The 13,019-nt window shown below is 42.0% G+C and overlaps 1 pseudogene; it reads right to left on the bottom strand.

The window, feature by feature from the left end:
• LOC111972666 (histone deacetylase 4-like) overlaps positions 1 to 13,019 on the bottom strand; it is a 143,298-nt pseudogene that overhangs the window by 84,744 nt on the left and 45,535 nt on the right.

The raw sequence follows: 13,019 nt of genomic DNA, 5'->3' as shown, positions 1-13,019 counted from the left end.
GCAAGGCAAAATAACACAATACAAAATAAACCAGGGCAATTTATATGCAGGTGAAGGTGTTTGAGTGTAATTATGTTGGCCATATTGGATTCAGAATAACATGTATTTACACCAAAACAGCCTTTATGGCCATGAGGGTTGAATACAGTTCTGAAAAAAATACCTATCATCTACACTCTTAGAAAAAAAGCTGCTGTCTAGAACCTAAAAGGGTTCTTCGGCTGTCCCCATAGGAGAACCCTTTGAATAACCTTTTTTGGTTCCAGGTAGAACACTTTCCACAGAGGGTTCTACATGGAACCCAAAATGGTTCTACCTGGAACCAAAAAGGGTGCTCGTATGGGGACAGCTGAAGAAACCTTTTGGAAGAAAAAAATGTATATTTACATGTGATTTGAACTCCATCAAATGGTATTATGGCAGTCATATTGGATWTGAGGYAAAWTCCAGGATGGCCCAAAAGATAATCTATGGTGGCCCCCTGACTAAATTACAAGAGCAGGGGCTAAAATATACATCTTTCAAGGAACCTTGGTCTCCAAAACATTTCATTTCGATGTCTGAGCCCACTTGTTTTATTTATTTATTTACCTCTATTTTCCTTAGAGCCGATTGCAATAGCCACAACATCAGAAGACGTGGATCTGTCTGTATTTTTGTCAGGCAGGACCATACAGCACTGAATAAGAGCAAATTTTTACTTGGAATGTTGTCTATTAATCAGCTAGCAGAAAGTAAATCTTACATTCATCAGACATATTCATAGTTGATATTTCCAACTGTTGTATCTCCGTGTTTACAGGTCTATATTTCCAAGWTGCATTAAGATATCCTAATGYYGTTTATTTGTGTACGTATGGAAGACAACTGACTACATGTATTCCACATTTATGCAATATTGGGTTACGTGAGTTTATGTGGCCCATCCACCTCCAGTCAGGCATTATTCTGCACTTTTTTAGTTTAGGGTCGGGTGTCACAATCTTTTAATTTAACCACTTTTGCAGTAACATATTTTTACACAACCATCCATTTCATGAATGGGAGGCATTAGAAATATGAAAAAACATGATTGTGTTCTGTTCTACCTCAGGTAGGGGTATCGAAAAATGTTTGAGGCCTTGCCACTCACTAGCCTATTTCTCTTCTCTTTCACCCCCAGACACTGACAGCCTTATTCCCAGCAGCACCCACTGGCATATCCTTCCCCTCTCTCCCTTCACTTCAATTAATCCAGACCAAACCAGTTGACCCTTTGGCTTGGCCCGTGACCTTGTGTGAAATGRGTCCGGCAAGAGAAGGCACGCTACGTTCATTAGCGTAGGACTCAATGCCACGTCTGTGTCAAGTCGGGCAAGGCCCATGGGACTCTCTTGGCTTTATTTTTATTAAAATGCTTTATTGAACAGRGTCATGCTGAGACCAAGGTCTCTTTCACAGATGTGCCCTGTATACACATCAATACACATCAAAATTCACATYAGTATTCACATCAATACAYGAAAAGCAAAACACAAATCATAGAAAACAAACATCGTTCAGTAAAAAGGTCCTCAATCAGCCTTTTGAATTGCCCTAGTGGAACCAATTCATCCAAMTTYAGAGAGCCTTGGAGATCATTCCACAAGTAAGGTGCAAAAAAAACTAAAAGCAGATTTACCTAACTCAGTGGAGACCRGATCTGATATCTTGTATGTCTAAGTTAAAAAATAAAGTAAGATACGGYGGAAGTTGCAATGCATCGATCTACGAGACTTCAAAGAGGGCAATGACTACTTTCTGATACAGAACGCAGTGATGTGTACCAAACCTRTAGCCAGTAATAAAGCATAGTGCKMTATGATAAACTGTGTCYAAWAGCWTCAATAAAGTCGCAGCTGCATTCATATAGACAATATTGCCATAGTTTATAACCGGTATGAATGTCGACTGAATAATTTGTTTTCTGCTATTTAATGAAAGGMATGACCTATTCCTAAGAGAACACCATTTTAATTCTTAATTTCTTAACTAACTCATCAACATACTTTTTTGAAAGATAGCTATTCGTCAATCCAGWTACCTAGATATTTATACGCGGGGACAYGATCAATGAGGGCACCATCCAATAACATATGCATAAATGATCAGATACATTTTTACGCGATTTGGAGAACAACATATACTTAACACATACTCATAATAGCAGTCAGTGGATATTTGGTCAGGGAATGTTTGTTGTTTGTTTTCCTGCCCTTTCCCTTCAACTCCTTGAATATGAAAAAMAGGGAGAAGAGTTTAAAATGTACCTGTCTTAATGCACTTAAAACGAGGTGCAGMCAGAGAATACATCTGGCCCATTTGGGAAGAGCAACGACTTTGAGTGTGTGGGGTTGTATAATGAATAAGCACTTCTTAAAAGTGCACTTTCAATTTGAGGGGCTGAACTTGTGGTTGAACTTATTAAACTTGATTATCAAAAAAAAAAGAGCGGTGGAGGGCACTTGTCCAAAAGTCTTTGTTAACAGGATCAGGGGCGGCCCGGTCATGAACGCCATGCATTAGCAGCTGGAGTGTATGGGAACACATTCAAAGATGCAATTCCTCGGACARATTATAATCCAATCCAGTGAAAATTTGCCTGACTCTCCCAAWATGGCTGACCAAGCGAACAATAGTCTGAAGTAGTTGACAATAAGGTGGTGCAGACTACCTGTATCCACAAAGCTATCTTGAAGTAAACTGGCCACAGATGGATGCAGTGTTTATTTGGGGTTTTGTTGGCAGATACTGTATTATAGGATTTCGTGAGAAGGTGCAGGAGGGGGATTCAAGATGTCGTATAGGAGTATTAAAGAAGGTACAGTTGAMGTCGGAAGTTTACATACACCKTAGCCAAATACATTTAAACTCAGTTTTTCACAATTCCTGACATTTAATCCTAGTAAAAATTCCCTGTCTTAGGTCAGTTAGGATCACCACTTTATTTTAAGAATGTGAAATGTCAGAATAAATATAGAGAGGATTTTTTCAGCTTTTATTTCTTTCATCACATTCCCAGTGGGTCAGAAGTTTACATACACTCAATTAGTATTTGGTAGCATTGCCTTTAAATTGTTTAACTTGGGTCAAACATTTCGGGTAGCCTTCCACAAGCTTCCCAGAATAAGTTGGGTGAATTTTGGCCCATTCCTCCTGACAGAGCTGGTGTAACTGAGTCAGGTTTGTAGCCTAATTGCTCGCACACGCCTTTTCAGTTCTGCCCACACATTTTCTATAGGATTGAGGTCAGGGCTTTGTGATACCTTGACTTTGTTGTCCTTAAGCCATTTTGCCACAACTTTGGAAGTATGCTTGTGTCATTGTCCACCCGCCACCCCCTCTTTACGCTACTGCTACTCTCTGTTCATCATATATGCATAGTCACTTTAACCATATCTACATGTACATACTACCTCCATCAGCCTGACTGACCAGTGTCTGTATGTAGCCTCACTACTTTTATAGCCTCGCTACTGCATATAGGCTGTCTTTTATTGTTGTTTTATTTCTTTACCTACCCATTGTTCACCTAATACCTTTTTGCACTATTGTTAGAGCCTGTCAGTAAGCATTTCACTGTAAGGTCTACATCCATTGTATTCGGTGCACGTGACAAATAAACTTATGATTTGATTTACCTTTTTTTGTGGCTGAGGTTTTGGCTGATTTCTTTTGATTTTCCCATGATGTCAAGCGAAGAGGCACTGAGTTTGAAGGTAGGCCTTGAAATACATCCACAGATACATCTCCAATTGACTGAAATGATGTCAATTAGTCTATCAAAAGCTTCTAAAGCCATGACATTTTCTGGAATTTTCCAAGCTGTTAAAGGCACAGTCAACTTAGTGTATGTAAACTTCTGACCACTGGAATGTTGATACAGTGAATTATACGTGAAATAATTGCTTCTGTAAAACAATTGTTGGAAAAATACTTGTGTCATGCAACAAAGTAGATGTCCTAACCGACTTGACAAAACTATAGTTGTTAACAAGAAATTTGTGGAGTGTCGACAACATCCGGTAAAATTGGAGGGCGCGCCAATTCAAATAGATAATCGTAATATTAAACATTCATGAACATACAAGTATCTTATATCCTTTAAAAGCTTAACTTCTTGTTAATCTAACTGTGTTGTCTGATTTACATAGGCTTTACAGCGAAAGCATATCATGCTATTGTTTGAGGACGGCGCCCCACAACAACATATTTTAACACAACCACAGGCTTCGTAAAATCACAATAGCGATTAAACAAGTTACTTACTTTTGAAAGGTTCCTCTGTTTGCAATCCCAATGGTCCCAGCTACAACATGAATGGTCGTTTTGTTAAATAAAATTATTCTTTATATCCCAAAAGTCAGTTTAGTTGGTCCATCGATTTCAGTAATCCACTCGTTCAACATGCAGACAAGGGAGTCCAAAAGCTACGTTAAACTTTGTTTAAACAAGTCAAACTACATTTCTATTTAAATCCTCAGGTATCCTAAAATGTAAATAAACTATAATATTTCATATGGAAAGAAGTATGTTTAATAGAAAGGTAAAAYTAGTAAGTGYGCGTCCTCYTCKTGGCGCGCGAACAGACGGATATTGTACCGGGACTCTTCCTACAAAAACTTCAGATTCTTGCTAGTTTTTGAAGAAACAAGCCTGAAACAGTGAACAAAGACTGTTKACATCTTGTGGAAGCCATAGGAATTGCAATCTGGGAGCTGGAATTACATAGGACCCATAGCTTTCCATTACAAGAGCCTGGGACCTAAAAAAAAGATAATTCCGGGTGGTTTTTCTTTGTAATTTTGCCTGCCATATCAATTGTGTTATAGTCTCAGACATTATTTTAACAATTCTAGAAACTTCAAAAAAGTGTTTTCTATCCAATGCTATCAATTATATGCATATCCTGGCTTTTGGGCCTGAGTAACAGGCAGTTTACTTTGGTTACATCAGTCAGGCGGAAATTCAGGAAAATAGACCCTAGCTCTAAGAAGTGACTCCAACCTAAGTGTATGTTAACTTCCGACTTCAACTGTACATTGGAAACTTTGTTAGAAAGTGGAAGATAACTGGAGTACGATTCTCATTTTTAATGATCTTGGTCGTATGATCTCATTACCCGACGCACTAGTTGCTTTGTAAGTGAAGACAGGTGGATGTGGGTTAAGTTACAGAAGCATCGACACACTAGTCTGCAAATGCTGCATTAGCCTTCACATCTTTCCTGTCACGCTTTAGTAAAAATCAGTCTAGAACAGCCACCACGTAAAATGCATGTCACACAGGTAAAACCCTGCAACACTGCTGAATAAATAATACACCCACTAAAGTTGCATGGAAAGAGAGACATAAAATAAGAGAGGCGTAAAATTTGCCATTGGGCCTTCAGTGCTGAGCTTTATTTGCAGTGTGAGCCGAGTGGCTCAAGCATACCCAAAGGGCCTGAGCCAAAGGACGTGGCTGGTAGCCAGGAGTGGAGACAGGGCTGAGTCGGGGATGGATGGGTGGGTGGAGTGGGTAGATGGAGGTTTGTGCCCGTGCCAGGGTTTTCTCTGTTCTCTCACGCTCAGAGGAGAGATGGCGGGGCTAAAGTGTTGATGCAGGCAGAACCAGGGGCTTATGGCCTGTCTGACTGGAGGAGCCCGTTGGGGTTCACCAGGGACGCGGTGACTTTGAAGGGTGTTAGTGTGGCCACGCCAAACAACCCACTGCAGGGGCCCAACTGCACTGTCTGCTGACTCCAGTACATTCGTTTTTTCGCTCCCTCTCTCTCTCACCTCCCTCACTTTTTAATTCTCGCCTCCATCTTGTTCCCTCCCTCAATCTCTCTCTATCTCTCTMTCTGTCTCACCTAATCTCTCTCTCTCACCTAATCTCTTTTTCCTCAATTTCTAACCCTAACCCTCTCCCTCCCTTTCCCATCTTCTCTGTCACTTCCTCTTGTTACCCTTTATTTCTGAAATTGAGTGAGGGGAAGTCCTGCTAGCTAGTATTGACACTTCGCCGTATTGGCTACTGAATCGTTCACTCCCAAACATTATGTAGCACTTTGCTTGAATGAAACACAGAAAAGTGAGGAGATGAAATCGCTGCTAGAGACGATTTACAGTAAACAAATTAAACGGTATCAAAATGCTAAGCTCCTGCTCAATACTTCTCCATTGACTGTATACTGAAATTCTGATATTTAAAAGTAAATATTTTAGATAGACTCAGAAGTTACAGGTTCTCACCTCCCAAGTGGTGCAGTGGTCTAAGGCACGGCATCTCAATGTTTGAGGTGTCACTACATCCCTGGTTTCGATACCAGGCTGTGACCGAGAGACCAATTAGCCCCGCGTTGTCCTGGTTAGKGCGAGGGTTTGGCCGGCCGGGATTTCCTTGTCCCATCGCGCTCTAGTGACTACTTGTGGTCGGACGGGCGGCTGCAAGCTGACTTCGGTCGCCAGCTGGACGGTGTTTCCTCCGACACATTKGTGCGGCTGGCTTCCGGGTTAAGCGAGCAGTGTGTCAAGAAGCAGTGCGACTTGGCAGGGTTGTGTTTCGGAGGACGCATGGCTCTCGACCTTTGCCTCTCCCGAGTCCGTAGGGGAGTTGCAGCGATGGGACAAGACTGTAACTACCAATTGGATATCACGAAATTGGGGAGAAAAATGGGTAAAAGTACAACAACAAAAATGTACTTACAGGTTCGCTAATACAAAACATATTAATCATATGTTCAGCGGATTTGAAGAATGACAGCCCTGTGCAGGTTACTGAATACATTTAGGAAAGTGAATTCAATTTTGGATTTAATAAAAGGACTAGAGTGTAGAGATTTAAGAGAATCGATATAGGTTTTGCTGGARCTCATCGACAAGATTCTGCGAAATGTGCATCTATTGGAATCAACCTCAGAGGCACAGAAAATAACAAACAATATAACCATCTGTGAATTTAAACTACACTGTGCTCAAAATGTGGATTCTCGCTGTGGTTTCTCATTTCCTCAGTGCTAATGAAACGTTCTCATTGATACAGCCATGAAACGTGGCCTTAAAATATCCACACACAAAAATACACTTTGGTTTCTCCACAAACATTTTGGAAAATAACATTGCTCCAGGGACGGAGAGGGTCCAGTCTTCATACTACTACAGACACAATCGAGTGAGTCAAATGGAGATAATCCAGGAAACTGAAGAGGCTCAACTTCACATTGTGAATGGGCTGTGATTAGGTGTATGGTTTGAGGCCTGAATGAGCTTCACTACCATGAAGATTGTCTATTTGATGAACATGGAGATGCTAATGCTACGCTAATTTCTAGAATTCTCAGTGGGTGTACATAAAGGAGACCTCTTCGGTGCTTTGTCTATTCCTCGTTAGGTTTTATTCCTGTCCCTTATATCTTCAAATCAACAGTGAACAAAAGAACACGACACCAGACTGTTTTAGGTTTGATTGCTTGCATCAAACTGAAAACAAGCGGGCTGCAAATACAATACAAAAAAAATCGAATAAAAGCCATCTGAATGCATTAGGTAAATGTGCAACTTGCAAGATCTGATTCAACCAACTCTGAATCAAAACCATAAATAGTTTCAAATATCCCAAACTGGTTCAAAGTMACTATTATTCCAATATACAGACATGACTGTTTGTTATCAATGTAAAAATATTCATATTTTTATGTCCAATATATTGTTGTTGAATATCTACTGTAAGAAAATGAATATCTCAAAAGCTAGTCAGTTGTCAAGGCACTGCTTGTCAATTACTGCCGACACTACCACTAAGTGAAGACCTTCAAAATACAGTGGCGGGATTTTAGATCCCCATGTTCCATATTAGAGATATGATACGAGGGAGCGGAAGAGACACGGATGAGAAGTGTGACATTTTCCCTCTGACATTAAAGACAGACAAAGCCTCCTCGCGACAGTATTAAAATGTGCAGCCACCGCAGTTACGATGGCCGTGATAGGAGCCCGCCCGGCAGAGCGGAGAGAAGTGGCGCCGCAAAAGGGGAAATGACACGCACTGCAGTCTTCACCCGTGAGTGGTTTAATAACAGCGGAATACAGATATAAACCATGCAGAGCCCAGTGAGGACAATAAGGTCTCAGTGCTTGGCTAAACAGCTGATAAAGAATACAGACGAGGGGGTGGTGTGGACTGGGGTGCTGGTGTGGAGAGTGTGGAATGGGAATGTATGTGGAGGGATTGTAAAGCACAACCTGACTATAATGTGGAGAAGTGATATGAGGAGATGGACTTTAATTAGGAAGGAGGGGGGGGATGAAATATGTGGAGTATGCATATGGTAGTTTTAATGTATACCTTTAACACAAAATGATATTACAAGCCTGGTACCTGAGCTGAGGTGCTACGCACTAATCGCACTATAGAGCATCTATCACTTTTTCAATGTTTGTATCCTTTTGCTGTAACGGGTTTCCTCCTCCTCTTCATCCGAAGAGGAGGAGCATGGATTGAACCAAGGTGCAGCGCGTTGAAATGACATACTGAAGTTTATTTCAACAAGAACAAAACGAACTATACTTGAAATGATACAAAATACCAAAACGAAAGTAGACAGACTTAGAACGACGAACTTACATGAAACACGAAGAACTAACGAACAAGTACTTACTACAAAACAAACGAACGAACGAACGAACGAACGAAACAGTCCCGTATGGTGCAAACATATACACAGACACAGGAGACAACCACCCACAAACAAACAGTGTGAACAGCTAACCTATATATGGTTCTCAATCAGAAGACAACGTCAAACACCTGTCTCTGATTGAGAACCATATAAGGCTGATTACAATAGACCTAAACATAGAAACACAAAACATAGAAATGCCCACCCAAACTCACGTCCTGACCAACAAAACATACAAAACTAACAGAAAACAGGTCAGGAACGTGACATTTGCAAAGTATTTGTGGATTAAAATACAGTATTTCAAATGTGGATGTACAGCAGTTATCCCCAAGTGAACAGCGCAAGGTATACAGTAGCATATCTTAAACATTTCCAGACTTTTTTTTTTACCGCCTCTTTAGGTGTCTAGCAAGGCTCAATCCTGGGCCCTCTCCTGTTCCTGTCATAACATTCCCAGTCGTCGCCGGGATAACACATTCCTGTCCACATCCCCACAGGCGGCAGGGCTGTCGGTGCTCCAGAGTACACTGAGGTTGATCTCCAGCTGGATGAGCAGGGACAGACGTGTACAAACGAGCCCAGACGCTAACTGAATAATCACTGCCTAGCCCCCACAGCGGTAGTAGAGTTTCTCAAAGGATTTGAAATGGGTACTCTCCAACCAGAACTGCTTGGTATCAGACTCTGTATTTTTCATAGACAGCCTGCTTATTTTAGTTGGTTTGTTTTCTTATGTTTCTCATGTCAACATTGCTCTCATGTTGGTAATGATTTGTATAACCTTGCTGCTCTCTTGAACCACATCTCTTGGATAAAATACATCATCTTAACAACGGAAACCCTTATGAATAAAGAAAGGAAATAAGAAAGCAGCAGAAATGCTGAGATACTCTCCTTATATTAACCAGTCACGAAGAACTCTTGAATGTCAAGATRGTGATCATAGTAGTAACTGGGATTGATAATCTACCCCACTATCATCTGTAATCTGCCCCAACACTACCATGCTCTACACACGACACTGCTAATGATCCAGAAGCAAAGACTGCTGGGACCTGGTGACAAATCGGCCTGCACTGCGTCACTGGTGGCAACAGTTGTGTCACCCATGACAACTGGCACAAAGTAACACAGTTGGCTACATCTACTTTAAATGTTTTGGCTTAATACTTTGGCCCCATTTCCTCTTGCTGATCTGAAAAATCCTGGATGTGTGAAGGCAATATGTTGGAGTAGGCCAAATGGAGTTGTCACCAAATTGCTTACACCTATTCACTTAATCACTTTTACTTAATCTAAGTAACTGTTCGATTCGTTTTAATGTGGAAAGAGGAAGTTGGAAAGGGAAGAGCTTTCAAAAAGAGCTTCAAACACAGTCAAGGAAAGCAAAAAAAAGACATTGATAGTGTACTCCAAAGTGAAAAGAGGTTAGGGGTTAGGGTTCAGGGGTAAGGTGGAGGAGGCCTACCTGTCTTGCGGAGAGGGAAGTTGTCTTTGGGGTCGTACATCCCCAGGATGGCGTGGTTGTAAGTGGACATCCCTGTCTGGGGAGGGGAGCTCTGGTCCAGGGAGCTGTGCTGGGTCTTCCTACATAGGGGAGACAAATATACATTTACAATATTTCATTTGGGTCCTTCAAAGGGAGCTGACCTCACTTGCAAGGTAGAGGACGCCTGGTTATTGGAAGTAAACTGAACGTATTCCCCCATTGTAGATAAATACATCTGGAGATTGTACACAGTATGATGGATAATCACCAACATGCAATAAGATGTGGTAAAATCTAAATTCAGCTTTTCAATGATTTCTTGTAATCGTAAATTTGTAACATCTGTCCTTCAAGAAGCATTAAGGCACAATTGGTCCATATTTGAAAGGTTACACATGCATGAATAACTAGTATGACGTCATCTAAGGGCGACGTATGTTTGTTGTTGAGGGCTGAAAGCTGAACGGTTTATTGTTTTTGTAAAGTTGACAGTGTTTCCTTGTACATTTTGTCATATTTTATTTTTGGGATGCTAAGGCTCTTTTGGGCTTAGTCGCTGCGAGCGCTGCTATCTCTCCCCGGATCCTGCAAGATTCCTCATAGGGGGAGAGACATGGAAGCCCAGCTAGCCTACCTGGCTTGGTGTTCTCAAATGGAGGTTGCTATTGAATGTTTYCAGCACTGCAGGAACTGTGTTTACTTTGCTTTGTTCCGGGACAATGTGGACYGCGCTGACTTTCAAYGTAGCAACTGCTTGCTTGCGGARGACTACTCTTAGCAAGCAGGTAGCAAACCTACAAAAGCTACTCGGGAATCCACGCCCACCTACTTTTTCTTCCACCCCAGTAGCCAGACGCCGCTCTKGTCTGGTGGAAGTGTCGCCGCMGAGTCGGCTCTCCACAGCCGACTGGCCGGTGCTCAGCCGGGATCCATCCCTGAAGGGGTCTCCCCCTTCCCTGGAGAATGGAGCTGTTCTCGACCCAACCAACCAGCCATGGAGATACATCACTCGCCGTGGAAGTCAAAGRAAGCGTCCTCTGGCAACGTGGGTCTCCTTGGAGTTGTTAAGCCCGGACCTGACACAGACCAGAAACGGCTTTGCCGCCCTGGATCCAGAGGTTCCGGCRCCTTCTTCCTTAGGGGCTTCCCATTCGACGTCGGATCCCGAGGTACCTGCATCTTCGTCCTCTGTTCTGTCTCCCTCTCCRGTGGCTTCTACCTCGGGTTCAGATCCTCTGAGTTCCCACCCTTATCAGATCGTGAGGCTACCTGAGAGATCGAACCATTCAACATCGCCAGCTGTCATCATAGGCAGCTCTATGGTGAGAAACATCTCGGTCCCCAAGGCATATCTCTGAAACTCACCTAGATAATACCTTTGATGCCTGGAGGGAAGCTAAAGTTATTCCGCTAACGCAAGAATAGTAAATCCCCCTTTAMTAGCTCAAATAGCCGACCAATCAGCCTGTTACCAACCCTTAGTAAACTTCTGTAAAAAATGGTGTTTGTCCAGATACAATGCTATTTCACAGTAAACAAATTGACAACAGACTTTCAGCACGCTTATAGGGAAKGACACTCAACAAGCACAGAACTTACTGACTGATGATTGGCTGAGAGAAATTGATGATAMAATGATTGTGGGGGCTGTCTTGTTAGACTTCAGTGCAGCTTTTAACATTATCGATCATAGTCTGCTGCTGGAAAAACATGTGTTATGGCTTTACACCCCCTGCTATAATGTGGATAAAGAGTTACTTGTCTAACAGAACACAGAGGTTCTGTTCTTTAATGGAAGCCTCTCAAGCATAAACCAGGTATAATCAGGAATTCCCCAGGGTAGCTGTTTAGGCCCCTTACTTTTTAAAATCTTTACTAACGACATGCCACTGGCTTTGAGTAAAGCCARTGTGTATATGTATGCAGATGACTCAACACTATAAAACGTCAGCTACTACAGCAACTGAAATGACTTAACAAAGAAAGAGCTGCAGTTAGTTTCGGAATGGGTAGCAATGAATAAGTTAGTCCTAAAAGCATTGTATTTGGGACAAATCATTCACTAAACCCTAAACCTCAACTACATCTCGTAATGAATAATGTTGAAATTGAGCAAGTTGAGGTGACTAAACTGCTTGGAGTAACCCTGGATTGTAAGCTGTCATGGTMAAAACATATTGATACAACAGTAGCTAAGATGGGGAGAAGTCTGTCCATAATAAAGCGCTGCTCTGCCTTCTTAACAACAATATCAACAAGGCAGGTCCTACAGGCCCTAGTTTTGTTGCACCTAGACTACTTCAGTAGCGTGGTCAGGTGCCACAAAGAGGGACTTTGGAAAATTGCAGTTGGCTCAGAACCGGGCAGCACGGCTGGCCCTTAAAAGTACACGGAGAGCTAACATTAATGACATGCATGTCAATTTCTCATGGCTCAAASTGGAAGAGAGATTGACTTTATCAGTATTTGTTTTTGTAAGAGGTGTTGACAAGCTTAATGTACCTAGCTGTCTGTTTAAAATACTTGCACACAGCTCAGACACCCATGCATACCCGACAAGAMATGCCACCAGAGGTCTCTTCACAGTCCCYMAGTCCAGAATAGACTATGAGAGGCGCACAGTACTACATAGAGTCATGACTACATGAGACGCTATTCTACATCAGGTAACTGATGCAAGCAGTAGAAKCAGATTTAAAAAACAGGTAAACATACATCTTATGGAACAACRGGGACTATGAAGAGACACACACAAAGGTACAGACACAGGCATACGCATGCATTGTGGTATCAAACAGCAGGTAGCCTAGTGGTTAGAGTGTTGGGCTAGTAACCAGAAAGGTTGTT

This window comes from Salvelinus sp. IW2-2015, linkage group LG2 (assembly GCF_002910315.2).
Source record: "Salvelinus sp. IW2-2015 linkage group LG2, ASM291031v2, whole genome shotgun sequence".
Taxonomy (NCBI): Eukaryota; Metazoa; Chordata; class Actinopteri; order Salmoniformes; family Salmonidae; genus Salvelinus; species Salvelinus sp. IW2-2015.
This window is presented reverse-complemented; position numbering and strand designations above follow the sequence as displayed.